Source organism: Rhinolophus ferrumequinum, chromosome 24 (genome assembly GCF_004115265.2).
Source record: "Rhinolophus ferrumequinum isolate MPI-CBG mRhiFer1 chromosome 24, mRhiFer1_v1.p, whole genome shotgun sequence".
NCBI classification, from domain to species: Eukaryota; Metazoa; Chordata; class Mammalia; order Chiroptera; family Rhinolophidae; genus Rhinolophus; species Rhinolophus ferrumequinum.
Window position 1 is genome coordinate 21,320,988 of NC_046307.1, and position 20,379 is coordinate 21,341,366.

Consider the following 20,379-nt stretch of genomic DNA (forward strand, 5'->3'; position numbering starts at 1 on the left):
GCTTTCTTACTCATCATAACCTGTTTTCTTGGAAACAAAGCCCTCCTGGGCTTACAGGAAGTTTGACATCACTGCCCAGGTTTCCCCCAAGTGCTGACAGGGAATCCTCCACGGGTGTCTTGTACCAGAAACATGCCTTGCTTGTCCATCACCTGCCTATCTATTCTTGTTGCCCTGATACCCCGAGGAGGAGGCTTCTAGCTAACAGAAAAGGAGGAGAGGCAACTGACCATCTCTCTGCTCTGGTTCTCGACCTCCAGCTTTGCAGCCTCTTCTTTCACAAAGAGGACGAAGTAGATAGTGGGACCGCTGGTGAGGGCTATTTTCCCACCAAAAGGGACTGATAACCCTCAAAGGGGAGAGTAATTTGCTCTGCTTTTGACAGGCCCTTGGGCTGCTCTTTTAAAAAACTGTTCGATTTAAATATAATAGCCTTCCAGATCAAATCTTTTCATTTCTAAGAGTAGATCGATTCCAATTTACTTCTGAAATTCTGCTTTCATGAAATAGCCTGTTTTACCATCTTACGGGATTCTGGCTTTTATGGTGGATCTTATTGAGCTGCTGAGATGGATGAGGTGGGTACGTGAAAGGGTTTTGTAAAGCCTCAAGAGCCATGTTACAGGAAGAAGAATCCTGCTGACTGTCCCACTAACATTTTTGAGCATTTATCAGGTGCCAGCCATGATGATAAGCACTGTCCACAAAGGATTTTGTTTCATTCTCCCAACACCCTTAGGAAGTTGAAAGTCAAACTGTCACCATTTTACAGATGAGGAAACTGAGGCTTGGAGAGCTTAAGCAACTTTCACATGGTCACTCAATAGCTGGGTAGAGACAAAGTTGGGATCCAACCCAGGTCAAACAGCTCCAAAGCCAGCACTTAACAGAATCCAGAGTTGACTCTGACGTGGATCGGAGCCAAGTCTGGGACCCGACGGACAAAGCCTTCCAGGTTTCATTCAGTTCTAATCAGGCAGCAGATCAGCCACACAACACAGTTTTGTAGGATGTCTGATCTCAGTTGATGAATGATAATCACTGCCCACAGTGTTTGCAATTTTTCTTCTTGACTGTTTGGATATGGTTGTTTTTAAAAACCCTTGAAAAAGTACTTAGCACCTAAAAATACCCCCAGTAAACTATGTAATGTAGCTTCTAATTTGAACTCGCTTAGAATGGAATGCACAGTCATCATGATATCAAAAGTAGAAGCTGCCCAGGATGGGAGTTTAAAGGTCTGGATTAGGATTCCTGTTCTGTCCAGATTTGTGGGGAAACTTGGATAAAGATAACTATCCCACCCCCTCTTTGCGTGATCCCAATGGGGGTGTCAGTCAAGAGCCCCTAACCTCTGCGGACTTTAGGGTGTTTCCATGGCCCTTATCAGGGCGGTCAGATTCCCTGGATTTCAAGAAAAGCACAAAAGTAGAGCACATTAATGTTCGAGAAAAGACTAAGCTTCAGAGCTTCACTCCTCAGATGCCCAGACCTGCTCTTTCTAAGGTCTGGTATGTCAACTTTCCTTGGAATCTGTGACTTACCCCAGATCTTCCCAATAAATTCCTCATTGGCGTATATTAGGCTGAGTGGTTTCTGTTGCTTAAAACCAAATAACTTAGTAGAGTGGTTCTTAGAAGGAAAAAAAATCAAAACCACAGCCTAGGTGGTCCCTAAATTCTCCTCCAACCCTAGTATTTCATGGTTTTTATATGCCCGTCATCCTAAGACCTAAAGTTGTTTCTCTGCCACAGCATCCATCCTTCAGATGCAGGTTGAAAAGGAAGAAAAAAAATCTTGCAATTTGACATTTTCCCTACAAGCTTCAATGTAGCTAACTACGTGAAAATCTGGGAAGGTTTGCCTGAAATTTCCAGTCTTCATATTTACTATAAAACGTGATTGTGGTTAAGTCTGAGGAAATTGGAATGAGCTTTGGAGCTGAGAGATCAGCATTTAAAATTATCACTGCCATTGAACCTTGTTTCATCTCTCTGAATCTCAGTTTGCTTCTCTATAAAATGAATGTGGCACAATGACTGATTAAGACATTAAATTGTGTTTTATTCTCACTCTATTTTTAGCTTCCAAAACAGCCTATGCACGTATGCTTGTGTGTAAATGCACGTGCATTAACACAAATGTGTGTGCATAGACTCACACACAAGTACACACACAGAATTCCAAGAACAAGAATTCCAAGAATTCCAGGCCTTTATGTGCCTCTGACGTAGAGCCAAAATGAGATGTCTGCAAATAAAGCCTGCTTCTGGGCCTGGAACTTCAGGAGTGATTTGTGCTAAAGGAGGGAGTACAAGAGGAAGGACAGTCCTCAAGACAAGACAAGAAGATCTCTGGGTTCCACTCGTAATGGGAACGTGGACCCTGATTCCCAGAGCTGTCCCCAAGGAAAGACCAGGACCTCAGAGGGAAAGTCTAGTCTCAGCAAAGTTTCTCCACAAGCTTAGCATAGAAGGTAACTTACTGCCCAATCGAGGACACGTGCAAGTGTGGACAAAACAGGTTATCAGTGGTCACCATGGAAGACTGGGACCAGGGGATTTGTATGTGACTCTAGTAAGGGAGGAAAACTACCCCCAAATCCTCTGGATTGAATTTCCTGCCCTCCTGTCAAGATGGCGACTCAGAGTCAGATTTCATTTAATTTAAAGAAAACAATTTGACATTTCTTGTATGTATGTATGCATATGTATACACACACACATACACACACACATACACATATTTACAAAACTCAAATTATGCAATACACCACACACAACATATATATTCTGGATCCTTCTCATGGCAACGCATACAAATATGACTAATAATTTTTCAATAAAAGTAGCACATGCTCATGGTTAAACAAATTCCATATGTAGAAGGTATAAAACACAAAGTAGAATTGTCCCACTCAGTTGCAGAAGTTACCACTGTTCACTATTTCATGTGTATTCATTTGAATATTTTAAGCATATCTGAGCAGTTCTTATGTCTGTTTTTAATTAGTCTTCACCAAGATGGGTTATTGTGCTCCCAATTTCTTCTCTCCCTGTGGCTATCTGAACTGTCTCTCAACCAAAAGATCCTACAGTCTGATTTCTCAGCCATTCCCTAAGTAGAAGAGTGGTTAGAAATAGGAACTCCAGCAAAAGATTTATATTTCTAAAAGGGCCAGATATTTTGTCTTCTAATTTTTTTGAAGCCATAAATAACAGACAGTGATTAAAAGAAGATACACAGGCTACTAAACAAAACATATATAATTTCGTGTGTGATCTAGTGTTAAAAACAGGCCATAAATGGCTTTTTGCAACAAATCTTATCTACTTAGTCTCAATAATGGTAAACCCAAGTCCAACTTTCATGCTTACAAACCTGTAATGGAAAAGATTTTCTAGTCTGTTTATTCAATGCATCTCTCATTTATCACATGACATCTCTGTTAGTCCCAGTTTCCTAAGCCAAAAGTAATTCAGGAACTTAAACATCTGCTAACAACCAGTGGAATTTTCAGAAAACACTATTGTAAAAACAACTTTGATTACATATCCAGTCTTCTCTGTATTCCTTACAACGATTTCTTGTATGTGGAGGAATCTTGATCATGTCAAAAGCTAAGCTCAAGACCACACTACATTAAGCCCTACTTGACACTACAGTTATTTGTATCGTCGTGCAGTTCCCAGTATTGTCCCTAAAAGGAGCTCACTCAAATGCCATGGAGAAGGGTGTGCACTTCTGCAGGTAATAATAGGGAGTCATCAGAAACTTTTAAGTAGGAGTGGCACTCAGGGTCCGCCATTTGGAAAGATGGCGTTAGCAGCCTCAGGAAGAGGTATTAACGTGGCTGGAAGCTAGAGATGAAGCCCAAATGCATGGTCCAAGTAAGACATGGTGAAAGCCTGAACCCTGAAAGTCGCAGTGGGATGAAGTGAGCCAGGCAGGTCCAGGAAGATAAAATCAGTAGGATTGTTTGACATTATACCAGGTAAGAGAATGACAGGGTCACAATAACCTGGAGGTTTGTACCTTGAGTGGCCCAATAGTGGCATGGAGTTCTAAATGTAGGAGAGGAGCAATGAGTTCCATTAAGGAAAGTTGTACTTGAAACATCTATTAAATGGCCTCCACTTCAGGTACAAAGAGAGCATGCGAAATAATCCATCATGGAAATCAAGACTATAGTTGGAAAAGTATTAAGGGCGAAGAGGGAGAAGATTATATGAGAGATGTAGCAGCGATATAAAGGGACACATAGAAAACTTCCCACAATTTCAGTTCCCAGGGTCACAAGACTCATTTCTACCCAAATTTGCTGTACTCAACAAAGAAGCTGACAATGGAACCCGTCAGCTGAGCCCAGAGGGACTCCCAGGGCTTACGCTACTAAACTTCATCGCCTCACAAGTATCCAAATGATGCCAGGGACAAAGGCTTCCCCTTTAGAAAGGAAACCTGACAGCCAGCTTTCTCCCTCTGCCGTCCAGATGGTATTACACATGTCAATTAGAAATGTTCAGGAAGCGCTTTCCTCTTTGTAACCAAGAGAAACATTTTCCTTCTTTGGAGCCTGCTCCCACTATCTCTCCCTCCTTAAATGGAATCTGATGTGTTTTTCCCCGAGTCATCCATGACTGGTCCTTTGCACTGTTTGTGCTCTTGGTAGAGACACTGCAGTGGGCAGATAAGGATGGAGCTCAATGACGTACACGTCTGCTGGTTTCCTTAGCAATGCCCCAGCAGACTCCCCGTTCCCCTACAAACCTGCTACTGAGTCAGCCTGCTCTCAGCTACAGTCCAGGCTCTGCCAGAACAGCACTTTTAAAATAATAATGACTCTTTCCATCATGGCACTTTACAGTTTATAAAGATCTTTTGCTGTCTTTATTTCGTTTTACCTTCTTTATGTCATTTTCTCTTACAGAGAAGATATTATTATCACCATTTTTTAAGTAAAGAAATCAAGGCTCACTAATGTTTAATGACTTGTCTAGATGGCAAAGGAATAAGTCAAGAGGATGACCTAGATTGCAAAGCAATAAGTCAAGAGGATGAGGCTTGGAAACAGGGGCTCATGGAATTTGGGCAATAGTGGCCACTGAGTCATGGCCAGACTTCCTCATACAGTCTGAAGACCAGATAGGGGTTATTCCAGCCCAGGGTGAAATAGGAGCAGTTCTTCCCTCTGAATTAAAATATGTTTAAGATTTACTGGAAAAGTCTAGCTCATGGGCAGTAATGATAAAAGGCTTCTTAATTCAGCCACCAGCTTGCACCCCAGGCAGGCTTCATAGTCAAAATACAACAATTTCTATAGTGCTCATCACATAACAGTTGTACTATGGACTTATCACAAGTGTGCTTCTACCGTTGGTCAACGTGTAAATTTAGTTTTGCTTTCACTGGTAATTGGCACTGCCATGGCAAAGTGTCAGGTGTAACACTGAGTTGAATGCTTTATTGAAATAGTACAGAGTTGGTAGAACGTGTTTGAATAATTGGTACAGCTTAATACCCAGCTGGCATCTAAGAAAGGGTGTGTGTTTACTGGCATATGGCTGTGTGTGAACATAGGAGGAGCTGGAGATCCACATGCTGACGGGTGATGAAGTTGCACAGTACACTGGAAGCTATGGATGCTTCTGGTACATGGGACTAGTGTTTGCATTGTAAGTATTGCTTACTTGTTTAGAGACCTTTTGAATCTCTTCATCTCCGGAGAGGAGCTCTGGATTTCTAGACTTTGGTTGTGAGTCACACACTCAAAAACCTGAGAACTGCTATTCTAACTTCTCTTTCCGGCACAATCAAAATAAACACGTAAGACATTTGATTGAAAATGTCCTTGAAAGACCATTGGAAAAAAATTTAACAGCCATTGAGTTAAACTATCCATTCAGATTTAGACTCTATGTACAAAAAGTTATTCTACCTGCCCCACCCGACTCATTGATAGGAGTCCCATTATCTCACAAGACGTCTGATGTTTCTACCACACATTTCCTTATTTCCAACAAATTATTCTAGCCGTCTTCAGGGTCAGTACCAGTAGCCTGCAGGTCGCAGATTCCCTGTAATTTTTGTGGACAGAGGATCACAAGCTTCTGCTTGGATCCTTCCAGCAATAAAATGACCCACCACCTCTTAAAGCAGCACTTCCTTAATATTTTTCTTTCATATTGATTAATATTTTTGCCTTTTTATAGCTTCAAGGAGAAGCAATTAAGCGAAAACGATAAGGTTTGGGGTTTTGAAGTCAGATAACCTGTATTGAATTGCCAGCCGTGCCACTTCCTGGTTCTGCAACTTGGGATAAATTACTTAATACTTTGCATTCGTAATGTTCTAATCTATATATAAGGGAGAATAAAAATAATAACAATACCTACGTCTTGTGACTGTGATAAGGATTAATTAAAATAATGCATGTAATATTCTTATAGCACAGTGCTTGGCACATAGTAGTTATTTCATTAACTGTAGCTACTATTAATATGCTACACCTTGTTCTCAGCCTAGTCTTATGGAGTCTTGTAAAATAGATCAGCAAGCTCTTCTACACATAAGCCTTCCCCTATATTTGAAAACTGCTCCCATTGACACCCTTCTGTTAGGGTAACTGATCTTAAGTAACCCTGCAAAATAAGCACAAACCATTTCTGTCCTCCCAAAATTAAATAAAAGATAATAATGCTCATCATTGACGTTTTGGAGAATAAGACTTGGCCTCTAAATAAACATAGAAGTGATTCATAAAGAGGTAACGTGGTAAAGCAGTGGAAAGAAAACCCAGCTGGGATTCCCGAGAAATGGATTGTATAATACTTGCTCCATACCCTTGGGCAAGTCGTTTGACGACTCCAATATCTTCAGTTGCAGGGAGAGGAAATGAGACAAATGTCACAACACTGTCACGGGCACTAAGGAGATACATACGCAAAACTACTATGAGAACAGTGCTTAGCACATAATAGGCATTCAACTGGTTTAGGTTGATTTTTATTTCCAGGCCCAGACACTTGGACTCCACTTTAGTATTCTCAATCTAGATAGTTGTCTACAGCCTTTCAGCTCATGGTTGTGATGGCTTCGTTTACTAGTTTCCCTTCTTTTAGTCTATCCCTGAAAGTCTGGTTCTAATCACTTGTTCAGAATCCAGTAGCAGAATATAAAAGGCATAATAATCATGGATCAAAATCTATGAGAAGTGATCAAAAACAGTGTTGAGAGAAAAGTGCAAAGCTTTCCTTGTTTTCTTTCTTAAAAAAAGAAAGAAAGAAAGAAAGAACTAAGTTCTCATCTTATTGTATAAGACAAGGAAATGAGTTCTTTAAAAAGCCCACAGCAGAACAGGAAACTGTAAATGTGACAGAATAAACAAATAATTAGTTAAATTAGCTAAATAATTTAAAAAATGAAAAAAAAAAAAGTGATTTATATGACCAAAAATTATTGGCTGAAAAAGACTAACAAATGGCCAAAGGACAGTAAATTAATTTAAAAACGAATAAAATTATAAATGAGACCAGAAATAGAGCATCCAGGATAATAGGAAAAAAATGTGTGAAACACTTTGCACAGTTAAATGCTAATTACTTTAAATTTCCATGTGAAATAAAGTATTTTCTCGAAAGCAAGGGAATTGTCACTTACCGGGTGCTGACCATGTTCTTTGTCATAGTACTGGTTGTTTTATGTACATTTCCTTTTCTTGTCTGTGTGACTACCCTACGAGATACATATCTGTCCTCCTTTTCTATCCAAGAACTGAAGCTTAGAGAGATAAAGCTGTATGTCCAAGGTCACCCAGCTACTAAGAGATGCACCTGGAATTCAAATTCAGGTCTTCAAACCCTATCTTAGTTATATTTTTCCACATTTTTATCTTAAAAATATAAAACTTCAAAATAATCACAAGAAGAAAGAAAAAAATTGAATACCCAGTAACTAAACATGTTGAAAAATTGTTCACATACCACACAAACAAAACTGGATGTACTTGTTCAGATCAAAACTGGTCCAAATTTTCAAATAGCAAATAATAACCTATCTACCTACATCATTCCCCCAAAAAGGAAATAATGGCAAACTACCTAAAGTACTATAAAGGGAAATATTGGTCTTAATTATAATTGTGAGTAGGGTACATACATATACACACGCACACACACACACGCACACACAACACACACAAACACACACATACACTACAGTGAGCTTTCCCCTTATAGACATACATTTTCTTTTTAATAAAAAGCCAATTGAACAAAATGATAAATTATTACGTACTATAAGACGATATCATTTATATGAAATTTCCAGAAAAGGCACATCTATAGAAAAAGAAAGTGGATTAGTGGTTGCCTAGAGCTGGGATGGGCGGGAAGGACAGGAGGTAGTCATAACTAAAAGGTATGGAGTTTCTTTTTGAGGTGATAAAATTGTTCTCAAATTAACTGTGGTGATGGGTATACATATTAGGTATATTTGTGAACATACCAAGTACCATCTATTAGTTTGCTAGGGCTGCCATACCAAAACACCACAGACTGGATGGCTTAACAGAAATGTATTCTCTATTAGAGGCTAGCCGTCTACCATCAAGGTGACAGCAGGGGTTCCTCTGAGACCTCTGCCCTGGGTGTACAGATGGTCACCCTCCTGCTGTTTGGTCCTCATACGGTCACCTTCTGTGCACGTGCACCTCAGGTGTCTCACCCTCTTTTTATAGGACACTAGTCATATTGGAGTAGGGCCCCACCTTACCAGCTTCATTTTTACCTAATCACTTCTTTAAGGACCTTCTCTCCAAATATGGCCCCATTCTGAGGTGCTGGGAAGTGGGACTTCATCATATGAATTTGGGGGTGGGAAGGACAGAATTCAGCCGATAGTACTATCAAATTGCACACTTTAAAAGGATGAAGTATGTGATCTCTGAATTCTATCTTAATAAAGCTGTTTTAAAAACAGTATAAGAATGCTCACTTAACACGATAAAAGAAAAATCTTTAACTGAAAGCTAAAATTAAACTTAGAGAAACATCAGTCATTCTCCTTAAAAACAAAACCGTGATGTTACAGAACATTTGGAATGAAGGGTATACGGCTAGCAGATGGGATAAGAGAAGAAAAGGACACTTATAAACTCTTGAAGGAAAAGAAAACTAGGCAAGAAAGGAGATGACATCTCCATGACACTATACCTGACCCTGCCGCGTGTCACATTAAACCATCGTATTATTCATTCACTTATCCAGTTTTTGAGCAGCTACCGGCACTCTGTGATTCTTCTAGGTGTGACATACAAGAGCAAACAAAATGAAGACTCCTGCTGTCATGGAGCTTCCAGTGTAGCAGGAGCAGGGATAGAGACAATCACAAGTGATGTCTGTATGCTAGGAGATGATAAGAGCTACTGAAAAAAATAAAAGGTTTGACAGAACACAGCGACCAAAAATTATTGAGGAACGGCGGGTTGAAAGAGTGTTGGCCATACAAATATTTGGGAGAAGAGCATAGAGACCCTGTGGTAAGAGTGTGCCTGAGGTGCTCGACAAATAGCAAGAAAACCAACATTGCTGGAAAGAAGTGGGCAGAGAAAAGAAGAGAATAGTGAGACCAGAGCAGGAGGTAATGAGAGCCAGGTCCCTGCAGGACCCCATGTAGGCACTCGGGCTTTTCCTCTGAGTAAGATGAGGAATCATTGCAAGGTCGGGAGCAGAGAAGTGACAAGATAATCCTTACATTTTAGAAGCAGCCCTCAGGTTGCTGTGTTGAGATTAGAATGTAGGGAGCCAAGGGTAGAAACGGGAACATTTGGGGACTATTGTGTGCAAAAATAATGAAGACTGAATATGCATTTTATTGTTTAAATGGTGGCATATACTGTACAGATGGAGAGAATGCAGGGGTAAGGTAGAGCAGGGATGAGATAGGAGTCGAACCACCATCTTCCATATCAAGGAGTCAAGTAGGGAGTAACTGAAACTAATACATAAAGGGGGGAAAGCATAGCATTTAGAAATATTAAGTTAATCAAAATAAAATATAGCTAAAAATCGTTTGAAATCATTGCCATTAGAGAGAGAAACTGGGGAAGAGGGACAAGGAATAGCTGTTTTTTTATAAGTCTTTTCCACTCGATGGTATTAACGATATGAATGTAATCCTTTGATAAATTTTTAGAAAGGACCAGAACAAGGTTGGCATTTAAGTTCATAGTTAATGTTGGGTTGGGGAATTGTGCAACTGTGATAAGTTACAAAGGAAGAAGTCTAACTGTTGAGAAAGTATATGTAGAATACTAATTTCAGATGGCAAAATGCCTAGTTAAAATAAGTCAACTGAAATATTTCAGTAAAGTGATCTGATAAAGAGGCTTTTTTTTTTTTTAAACTTACTGGCTAGTAGAATGTCATGTCTAATGAACGTTTCTCTTAAGTGGACTAGAATTGTCTTTACTACTACAAGTTCAGTGCTGAATTCAGCATTCTACTATAGTCCATGATTAATATCCTAGAGACTTGCTCTTTTTAATTCTTAAAAACTAAATCACCATTCAGTTTTACCTGTGGTTTAATATTATTTACTGCTGAGTTCATTTGGGAAGGAAAAAAACGTTGCATCCTTTCCTCCTGGATATTTCTGGTTTAGAAACAATTGCTGAGCAAACCAACAAGCAGTTCAAGCACATGATATGCTCTTGTCAAAAGCCAAGGGCAGGTCCCTGCAGGTGACTGTGAATATTTACTTCCCCTGCTCTGGAAAGGGGAGCAGAAAGTGGTTTCCATCTGAGTTCCCGTCAACAAGTTACACCTTCACTCATCCATCCATCCACTCATGTATTTCATCCCTTGTTCAAATCCTTACTGAGCAAAAGTAAGCTGGGCATCAAGATTCAGGGAGAAAGACTTACCTGCCAGCTATCGGTGGGCTTGTGTGAACAACACATTAAAGGCCAAGTACAGTGCGCTGCCGGAAGGACTAAGACAGAGGCTTGCCCGGAGTCGTAGCCAACTCTGAGCTAGCAAGGGTGCAAAATGTGGGGAAGAGGATGTGACAGAGAGGCAGGAAAGGAAGTGGATTGTATTGGTTGAGTAAAAGGTGGTAGGACAACTGAGCAACTGCAAAGGAGGGAAATGGCAAAAGATCGTGTTATGGGGGAACCATGGATATATAGAGAGAGTGTGTGTGTTGTTCAGTGGTCCTAACCTCAAGTGGCAGAGGAGCCATGCAGAGCGAGCAGAGTGAGCTGGGTCCTGGGACAGACAAGAGAGAGTAGTGCAGACTATGGCGAACTGTGAGGGGACAACCCCCCAAGAGCTCCAGCTGTTGACATGAGGCAGGACCTAGTATTCCCACGGCTTCTAATTTTTCAACATAAATCCAGACTTGTGTTATGGTGTGTGTATGAAACTGATAGTGAATTCAAATGCTATAAGATTATAATGATAAAATCGACCCCCACCCCCCCCAAATATATGGCTGATTTCAATGGCTGAGAGTGATTAGTTTATTATCCCTTGCATAGTGGTTGAGTTGTTCTCACTTTAAACAAATCACTAAAGTTATCCTAAGCCTCCGGCTCTGCATCTATAGTGATAATAGCATTTAATCTAATTTATTTAAATTGTGGGATTTTTGTGAGAATTAAATGAGGAAATTAATGTCCAGCTACATCGCATTTAAAATGCTGCTTTGCTATAAAGTTGTCTGTCATGTAGTTTTATTAAAATACACTGCATATACATAGAAATGATTGCAGTATGCTACCTATAATGAATCATTACAACACACTCTCTACACATATATATTTCTTCTCCTCCAATGAGAGCTCAAGAACGAACTGCATGGAAGGGATTCATGAAGGTCTGTAGTTTACTATGATGTTCGTTTCTTTTCTGCCATTTATTTTGCATTCTGCCAAGTAGTGTTGACCTGTCACAGCTGATCAAGATTGGGCAGGTAACAGTGCTGGGTCGTCCTTAGGGTAACAAAGGAAAGGTGTCAACCTGCACGCTGAAATGCAAATGTCCCCCCAACTCCAGGAGGCTTCAGGAAAATGGCTGGAGCTCAAAAGATGCAGATGAGCTGGCAGTTGGGTTGAGTGCAGACCTGGAGAAGTATGAAAGACATCCCTGCAGCCCAGGAGGATCGACTAGAAATTGAATTGAGGGGAATTGATAGAAACTGTGATTAAAGACACATGATGGTCTCAGGGTATTTGAAAAGAAGGGAACAGCAATAGCCAATGAACAACGTATACAAGCATCTATACGGAGCATGGCCCACAGTTAGTTAGCAATCCCATTTCCAGAAATTTCTACCTTGAGCTAAACGGTAAGTGTTTTGTATAGATGCTGGATCAAAAATGTGAGCTTTTATTATTATTTGCTTGATATGGTTAGATTATATTGTACATATTAGAAAGTGATAAAAATGTGAAGCTGAAAAGATAGATGGCCAGAGACCAGATCACAAAAGGTCTTAGCGGTTATGTTAGGGAGTTCAGAATTTCTCCAAAGAGTTGGGAATGCACTGAAAGATTTTAAGCAGTGCATTAATCACCTATGTTAAATGTGCTACATAACAAAATAGTTACTGCTTTCACTCAACTACGAAATGATTGACAGGTAACTGAAATACATGTAATGTTTTTCTTTTTTTTTTTAGTTCTCTCCAGTGTGACAATGCATCTACCAAGTGTAATCTTTAGAATCTGCCTTTAATTAATAGCGTATGTTCCAGTGGAGAAATGAAATTTAGGTTCCATATGCTCTCCCCAAACGGTGACATTGCTTCTGAACTTTGCATGCTGGTGGCTGCTCTAAGATAGCATAGCATGACCATAAGACAAGGACCATGAGACCTCATTGGAAGAAAGTCATTTCCACACACTTGAACCACAACCGAGATAGTAGACAGCGGAAGTGAATCAAAGGATATATTAGTGCTGCTTCCTGCTCTCTCAAAACAACAGCTGATGGAGGCAAGACAGGGCACTAAGTGGGTGGTAGGAGAGAAAGAAGCTGCATTTTGCTGATGGAAATAGCTCCTAGGTAAGGTCTAACCCACAAATACGAAATAACCTCCCACTGGGGGAATGTTTTCTAATCCTTGATATGAAAACGATCTCAACACTTTTGCCTCAGTTTCTCTCATTATTTCTGGATAATGACACAAAATGAGTCGAGATCAAATGCCTTGGTAAGCTGATCTCCCTGGCACTGCCTAAACTTCCTAGCCCCCAAACCATAAAAGGCACCGAAGGAAATTAACATTGAGCACCTGCTAACCTGCTATGTCTCTTCCCGACACTGCCCCCCTCCCACCAACCATCTGTCATTATCGCTCTGAGGCAGAAAGATTTTGAAAGTAGTCAATAGCCAGAGCGTTGCACTCTGAGTATCTTTTGTTTTGTTGTATTGTTGTTGCCCCAAGTCTAGAATTCCACAGTGGCCACCTGCATCCACTGGTGAGATGCATTCTAATTGATGTCTAACACATTAAGCCACTCACCCTAAAAATGCACTGCTGTATCTACTGGAGAGGACATTAAGTCCAACTGGAAGAGCAAGAGATCGGCATCCTGAACAGAAAGCACCAGGACATTGTGTTCTGTGCCTTTACTCCGCACTAATTGCAGGTGGACTTCCTGGAAGGCATCTAGGGAAGTTAGGAGAACTTTTAATAAAATTTTTGAGGCTTCTCCCTCTCCATCTATTTAGGATGGGTCATTGCTGGGTACCATATGGCAAATAAAGATTTTCTAATATTCCTCCATATAAAATGGTCTCTATGTTCTCTTAAGTCACTGAAGACCCCAAGAAGCCATGACCACTGCAGGAATCAGTTTTGACACCCTAACATACTATACAAATACTAGTAATTACTATTGAGTTAAGGATTATTACTTAAGACATAAGGTCAAGAATGCTATATGATAGGAAACTAATAACTGCCTACTTTTTACCCATCATTACTTCTTCCTTATTATTAGAAACCTGATCTTGTCAGGTCATCAACATGCCATGATGCAAAACTACTTTTTCCAGCCTGACCTCAAGATAGGGGTAGCCAGGTAACTAAGTTCTGCATGAGGGTTTTAAGAGGGGTGCTAATTTAGTTGGGAGGCTTTTAAAAATTTTTTTATTTTTATTTTTAATTTTTTGCCTTTTTGCCTTTCCTCTTTTTTCCTGCCTGGAATTTGGACTTCATGTCTGAAGTTGCAGTGGCCATCTTGCACCTTGAAGATGGCAGTCACATGTTAATGGTGACAGAACAATAAGGTAGAAGAAGCCTAAGACATAGATTGTATTAGGCTGGTGCAACAGTACTTGCCGTTTTTGCAATTATTTGTAACCGCAATTACTTTTGCACCAACTTAATATCATAGAACTACTGTAACAACTATAGAAAGTCAGCCTCCAGACTGCCTGTATTTGAGAGAAAAATAAACCTCCGTCTTGTTAATCATTTTATTTATTGCCAGTTTCTGTTGTTAGCCCCCAAATGCAATTCCTAACCAATTCATCTTCTGTGTAGGAAAACAAGAAAACGGGTGAAAATGCAATCAAGATATGAAGTAAAACAATATAACATTTAAATCCTATCGTTTGCAAGGCATGTTGCATTATCTGTGTGGAGGGAATTAGTAAGTTGGGTCCATGGGGTAAGTATGACGTCCAAATTGGGGGGTAATTTCTTGTAAGAGAAAGCTGTAAGAATCCAGCAGATTTCACCTGTGGCTTTCAAACACTTTGCCCTTTATGGCGATTATAAGCCTGCATTATTTATCAACATTGAATTTGCCTGGTCTATGGGAGAAATGACTGATCCTTGGAAAGTGTTTCCCATGTGGGACCTGGGAGACTTCCGAATCTGTTTAATGAAAAATGAAATAAGACAGCATAACAAGTTCAAGTTCATTTAAGTCAACATCAAGGCCAGGTTCTCCAGAAGAAGCAGGAAAAAGACCAGCAGAGAGGAAGGTAATAAAAAGCTCTTGGTTCTGCTTTCCTAATTACCCCTAATCCAATAAAGAGCTGGACATCTTACACATGCTAATTAATTAAGCCCCCTACCAGTCAAGTGATAAATCCAGGAAGAGGCCTCTCTGCTAAAAGTATGGACTGTGACAGAACAGGGTGGGCTGGAAATAGACATCTAAGTAAGCCGGCAGTGTTTGAAATCCTGCAAGATCAGCTAAGGCAGTGAGAAGCGCTACTAGGACTGTAACAAGGAAAGTACTGTATAAAGTTGAGAACTTCTAAAAATCAGCATGTGTGAAACCAGTGATGATCTCTTCTTCATACTATCCCCCAATCTGTTTTCAATTTCCACCTCACAGTGGAATAAACATATTGCACCCTAATCTCAGAATTCTTTACCTTCTGGAACTCTTCCAAGTTCTACCTTTGCCCTGTTTCAGCCACCATTAGCACATACACTGGCCAGAAATGATCATCTCACAGTGTTATCCTGTTTTCAGGCTTCCCCAATTCGGTTCTGCTAAATCATGTGGCAGAAGACGTTTGAATCAGCCATCATGCTCTTGGCTGCAAATAAAAGAAAATTCAACTCAAATTGGCTTAAACTGTAAAGCGAATTTATTATTTCTGGTTCACTTAACTGAAGAATTCAAAGGTGTGTCAACTTCAGGCATTGAATTAAGATTAGGGCTCTGGTTCCATTTCTCCTGATGTTATTCTTATCTGTTTTCTCTTTTCTCTGATTTCTATCATATAGTAACAAAATGTTACAGCAGTACCTGGTGACACCACCATATAACCCAGCATCCAAAGAAAGAGAGTGCCTCTTCTCCCAGGTGTAACACAAATGGCTTGAGCTTCATTCGTAACAGAAAAAAATGAGGTTAGGCACACACCCGTGAAAAATGTTCACTCTAGTTCAAGAAATGGTATAGGAGTCAGCCTATCCTAAGCTGTGCTGCAGTAACAAATGACCCTAAAACCCCCGTGGCTTGCAAAGCAACAAAGGTTTATTTCTCATTCAACTTGCATGTTGGCTGTTACAGAACAGCCAGGGCTTCATCCATGTCTTCTTCATTCTGGGAGTAAGACAGAGGAAGAAGCCAATTTCTAGGGCATATTAATCTTGTGGCAGAGGAAAGAGTGATGGCAAAGCCACATGCTGGTTCTTAAAACTTCCACTTGAAAATGGCACATGTAACTTCCACCCACATTTTACAGGGCAAAGAAAGTTATTGTCTAAGCCTGTTGTTAGTAGGATGGGAAGTAAAATCATTCTAAAAGAAAGTCCAGATGGGATGAGTTTTATATATTTTGAATATAACACAATCTACGGCAAATGCTGTATACTGGTGCGGTTGCTCATTCCTGAACCAATAACCAAGAAAGGAAGATAGGATTATATTTTTGGGTTTACATCAATCAAAGCCTATTCCTCTAAGTGGAAATGAGATCCATCACACCGAGACCACATGGTCTACTTCATTTACCAATAGATAAGGCAGATCGGATCCTCATTTTACAGATGAGAAAAACTGAAGCTTAAAGCGACTGTATTGGTTTAAGATTGATTATAGAGTCAGAATTCAAAGCCAGGTCATCTAAGTTGATATTCAATCCTTCCATTGTACTACAGACTTTGAATTTGGTACTACTGTGTCTAAAAATAACCTCCTTACTTAGCTCATTCATTTGACTAACAAACTTAACTAACATGGGTAGGAATCATGTTGGAAATTTACTGTTCTTCCTGGACAGTAACCATCTGTAAAATATTTCGTCGTTTTCAAATCTGAAAAGGCCTATGATTTGGAGATAAAGTCATAAAAGGGCACATTTCATCTAGGAAACATGCAACTTCAAGCAATGCCTTCAGAATATATATTGTATAACCTTCCAATAGATCAGTTCGACAATGTCTAGCGAGAACTTTAAAATATGCACATTGATTGACCCAGCAAGTCCACATGTATAATAGAAACTTATAAAAATAATTATGGTTGTGTGGGAAAGTTAATAAAAATAAACTACAAAGACTTTCAATGCAGCAAAATTTCTAACCTAAGTATCCTAAATATCCTAAAATTTCTAACCTAAAATATCCTAAATATTTAACCTAAATATTCAACAACATGGGATTCATTAAGTAAACCAGGGAGGATGCACTGAACACCATACAACCTAGCTATTTAAAAAGAATCTCATGCCTGAATATTTAATTACATGCGATAGATATTTTTTTAAAATTCCTGTAGCAAAAGAAAATCATCAAATAGTATACTCAATATGTTTCCTTTTACATATATGGAATTTTCTTTTTGTTTATGTTTATATTCATATTTTCTACATGAAATGTATATGACTTTTACACTAAGAAAGTAAACAATGAAATTTTCTTTTTTTAATGAGTCACCCTCCAAAACGAAAGCCAAGAGGAACCATGTGAAGCAGATGAGATTGCCATCTGCAGAAGTAATAAGCTAATGTGTTGCTGATTAGACTAGGCTGTCTCTCATATATGATGGAGGAGATGAAAATATAAATTAAGCTATATAACCCATGATATGTGGTTCTGTGATAGCCCAGAAAAATGGGTCTAGGAAAATGAGAAACCATGATCAAGAATGGTCAGTGTGACTCTAGTACTGGCCACCCGGAAGGCTTGTAGTTTGAATTACCCTCATCAGAGAGTGAGGCAGAATTTTACCCGGAGAGAAGTTGACAATTCATCCAAATGTTCCAGCTTGGTGTTTAAAAATATCAGCTTCTTTTCGTTTTCATCCTATACTGACCCAGCTACCTTCTGTCTGAATTTCCTCTTTAATCAAAAAGCAATGCCTATGTCAATGACACATGTTATTTTTCCTGACTGGTTGAACTCCCACGAACAAGGCTCGCTAAAAATTCTGGTCTATGCTGCCAGTTTGGGGTGGGGAGCGGGGGGAGACCTAGTCAATGCCACTGTGTTTGTCAAGGTCATTTCAACCCAGGGTAAGTTAATCCCACCACATGGAAGACAGCCAACTGGCTGCTTTATTTTTAGTAACGTTTCCTCTTTGCTTTCTACCTGCACAATTCCTTGTGCAATCCGATGTTTTGACCAATGTTTCAAAATTTTATCCTTGAGTTCCTTAAAACTTATGTGTAGGTGTGGCCTTCAGTGATTTATTTAAAATGTTTGGTTTAGCGTTATAGAAAGAGAAATTCCTCCCTCACCTGACCATAATTCCACCTACTGTCACAGCGATAAATCTCTTTTAGTACAGCTGCAGTGGATAAGCCCATCTCGCATGTCTACGTCATTGAGCCTCCGTTCAGACTCTTCCTTAAGTCTTGAACTCTTCCATACCATACGTCAAAATTCTTCTCAACCACCAATTCCCAGGTGGAAAAACAATTCTCTTACCCAAATTACTTAATTCTAAAATTCTATTAAGTAAGATCCTATTAAGTGAGAATGTAAGCTCTGTAAAGGCAGGTCCTTTATTTTGTTCCTTTCTGTAGCTCCATTACTTATTGAAAAATGCCTTGTGTTAGTAGGTAATGCAAATTGCATAAATTAATATAATTGTCTTATTCCCAGCTTCTCCCCTCACCAGACTGAAGAAACAATTTTCATCTGAACCTCTCATGGTATTATACAGCATGCATGTTTAATTTTTATGCTAATAATGTTCAAACCTGTAACTAAGTAGAGGTAATAGCTTCAGCCCAAATAACTCAGTTTTCAATTTAACCAGTTTTTCCATACCCAACAATGAATGGCTTGAGCAATTCAAAAATGCATTCGTGCATGAACCAAAGGTAGAGTGATTTCAAGGTACAAAATCAAATTTGTATCCTAAGTATTAGAGTCCTCACCCAAAAGCCAAAACTTTCAGGAGTTTAAAAGTCCAGTTCCTAGTTTAATGGATGAATTCAATAAAACTTCCCTAAAATGTCACTTGGAAAATGCAATTAGCAAGCAACACGTCTGGCTGAAGCCTAATACACCAGTATTATTCATATAATTTGTACTAGTTTACAAAATTTTCTTTCATAAATGCCACATCTTAAGGCTTTCTGTTATGATCGCTGAGCTTGCTGCATTTTTCCCCAAGAAAGGAAAAGAAGAAAAAGTGGCAGAGAGAAGCACTAAGATTATACTAGGGGCCAGCACATACTTATCAAGAATATTTTTAAAAGAAAAATGGAGTGAAAAGTAAGGCTATGTCCCCATTATTGAGCTTCAAAAGAAATTCTGGCCCAGACCATTCCTGGTGTATCTTTCTTCCTTTTCTACAATACAGAGACTTATTTTTGAAATGATAATACACTTCTGGACTTCACCAAGGGGTAATAGAATCTTTTAGTTGAAAATATCATAAACAACTTGAACTAGAACCAGGAAGACAGAAAACATAAGGGAAGAAGTGTGAACAAAGAGGAGTGTCCTGGTCTAGGTAAGGGGTTGGTCCCCCAGAGGTGGGCAGCAGGCTTGTAGCTAACTGGCCCCAGCCGCAGCAGGCTCAGAGATCCAAGGTTGCTGATACAGAGAGTTGGGCACTGTAGAAGAGTCTACTCATATGCACAGGGAATATTCTGCATCATGTGAACGGTAGCATCGTGCCCCAGGTACGTCTGTTAGGTTTGCAATAGGACTCCAGTGGGATAAAACAAGACAAAGAAAGGGGAAATCAGGCTGGTGGACAGACTGGAACTCACTGCCAGACTCTGGATCTGGCAAGGACACAGTAATAAGCTCAGAAAACCAAGATGGAAAAGGTCATAGTCTAGATTTTGCAAGAGTTGGCTGGGAAAGGACAGAGATAACCAGAGAAAAGGACTACGGGAATTTAGGGCTGTCGGGAGGGAAACCGCTGGGTATAAGTAAGCAGCCCACCCTCAGCATCCAAGATGGTGACGCATGTCTTCACCATGCCCTTGTCATTTGAGGACACCAGAAGGTCCTGCATGTCCTTGGCTCATCCATTCTATTTCATCAACTATAAATTACACATAGCAAGAGATACTCCTGGGATTTAAATGAGGTCATGAGGCCGTGTCTGGGACTCTAAACTCAGAAAGCCTGGGTTATATTCCAAGGTCTTGCTACTTGCCATCTGTGGGACCAGGGGGGCAAGGTATTCAATCAGTTATTTATCCCAATTTTTTAATCGAAGAAATTGGAATAAAAATTATTTAGCATATACAGTTGTAAGGACTAGATAAGATAATCCATGTAAAACATGTAGAACCATACTTAGCACATAATACATGCTCAGTAAATGTTTCATGGAGAAGTAGTGGTAACATTAGGAGGTAATGCATATAAAGATTTGGTGCAAAGTCTGGCACACAGTAGGCCCTCAGTATTTCGTAGCTATTATTACTCTGGCTT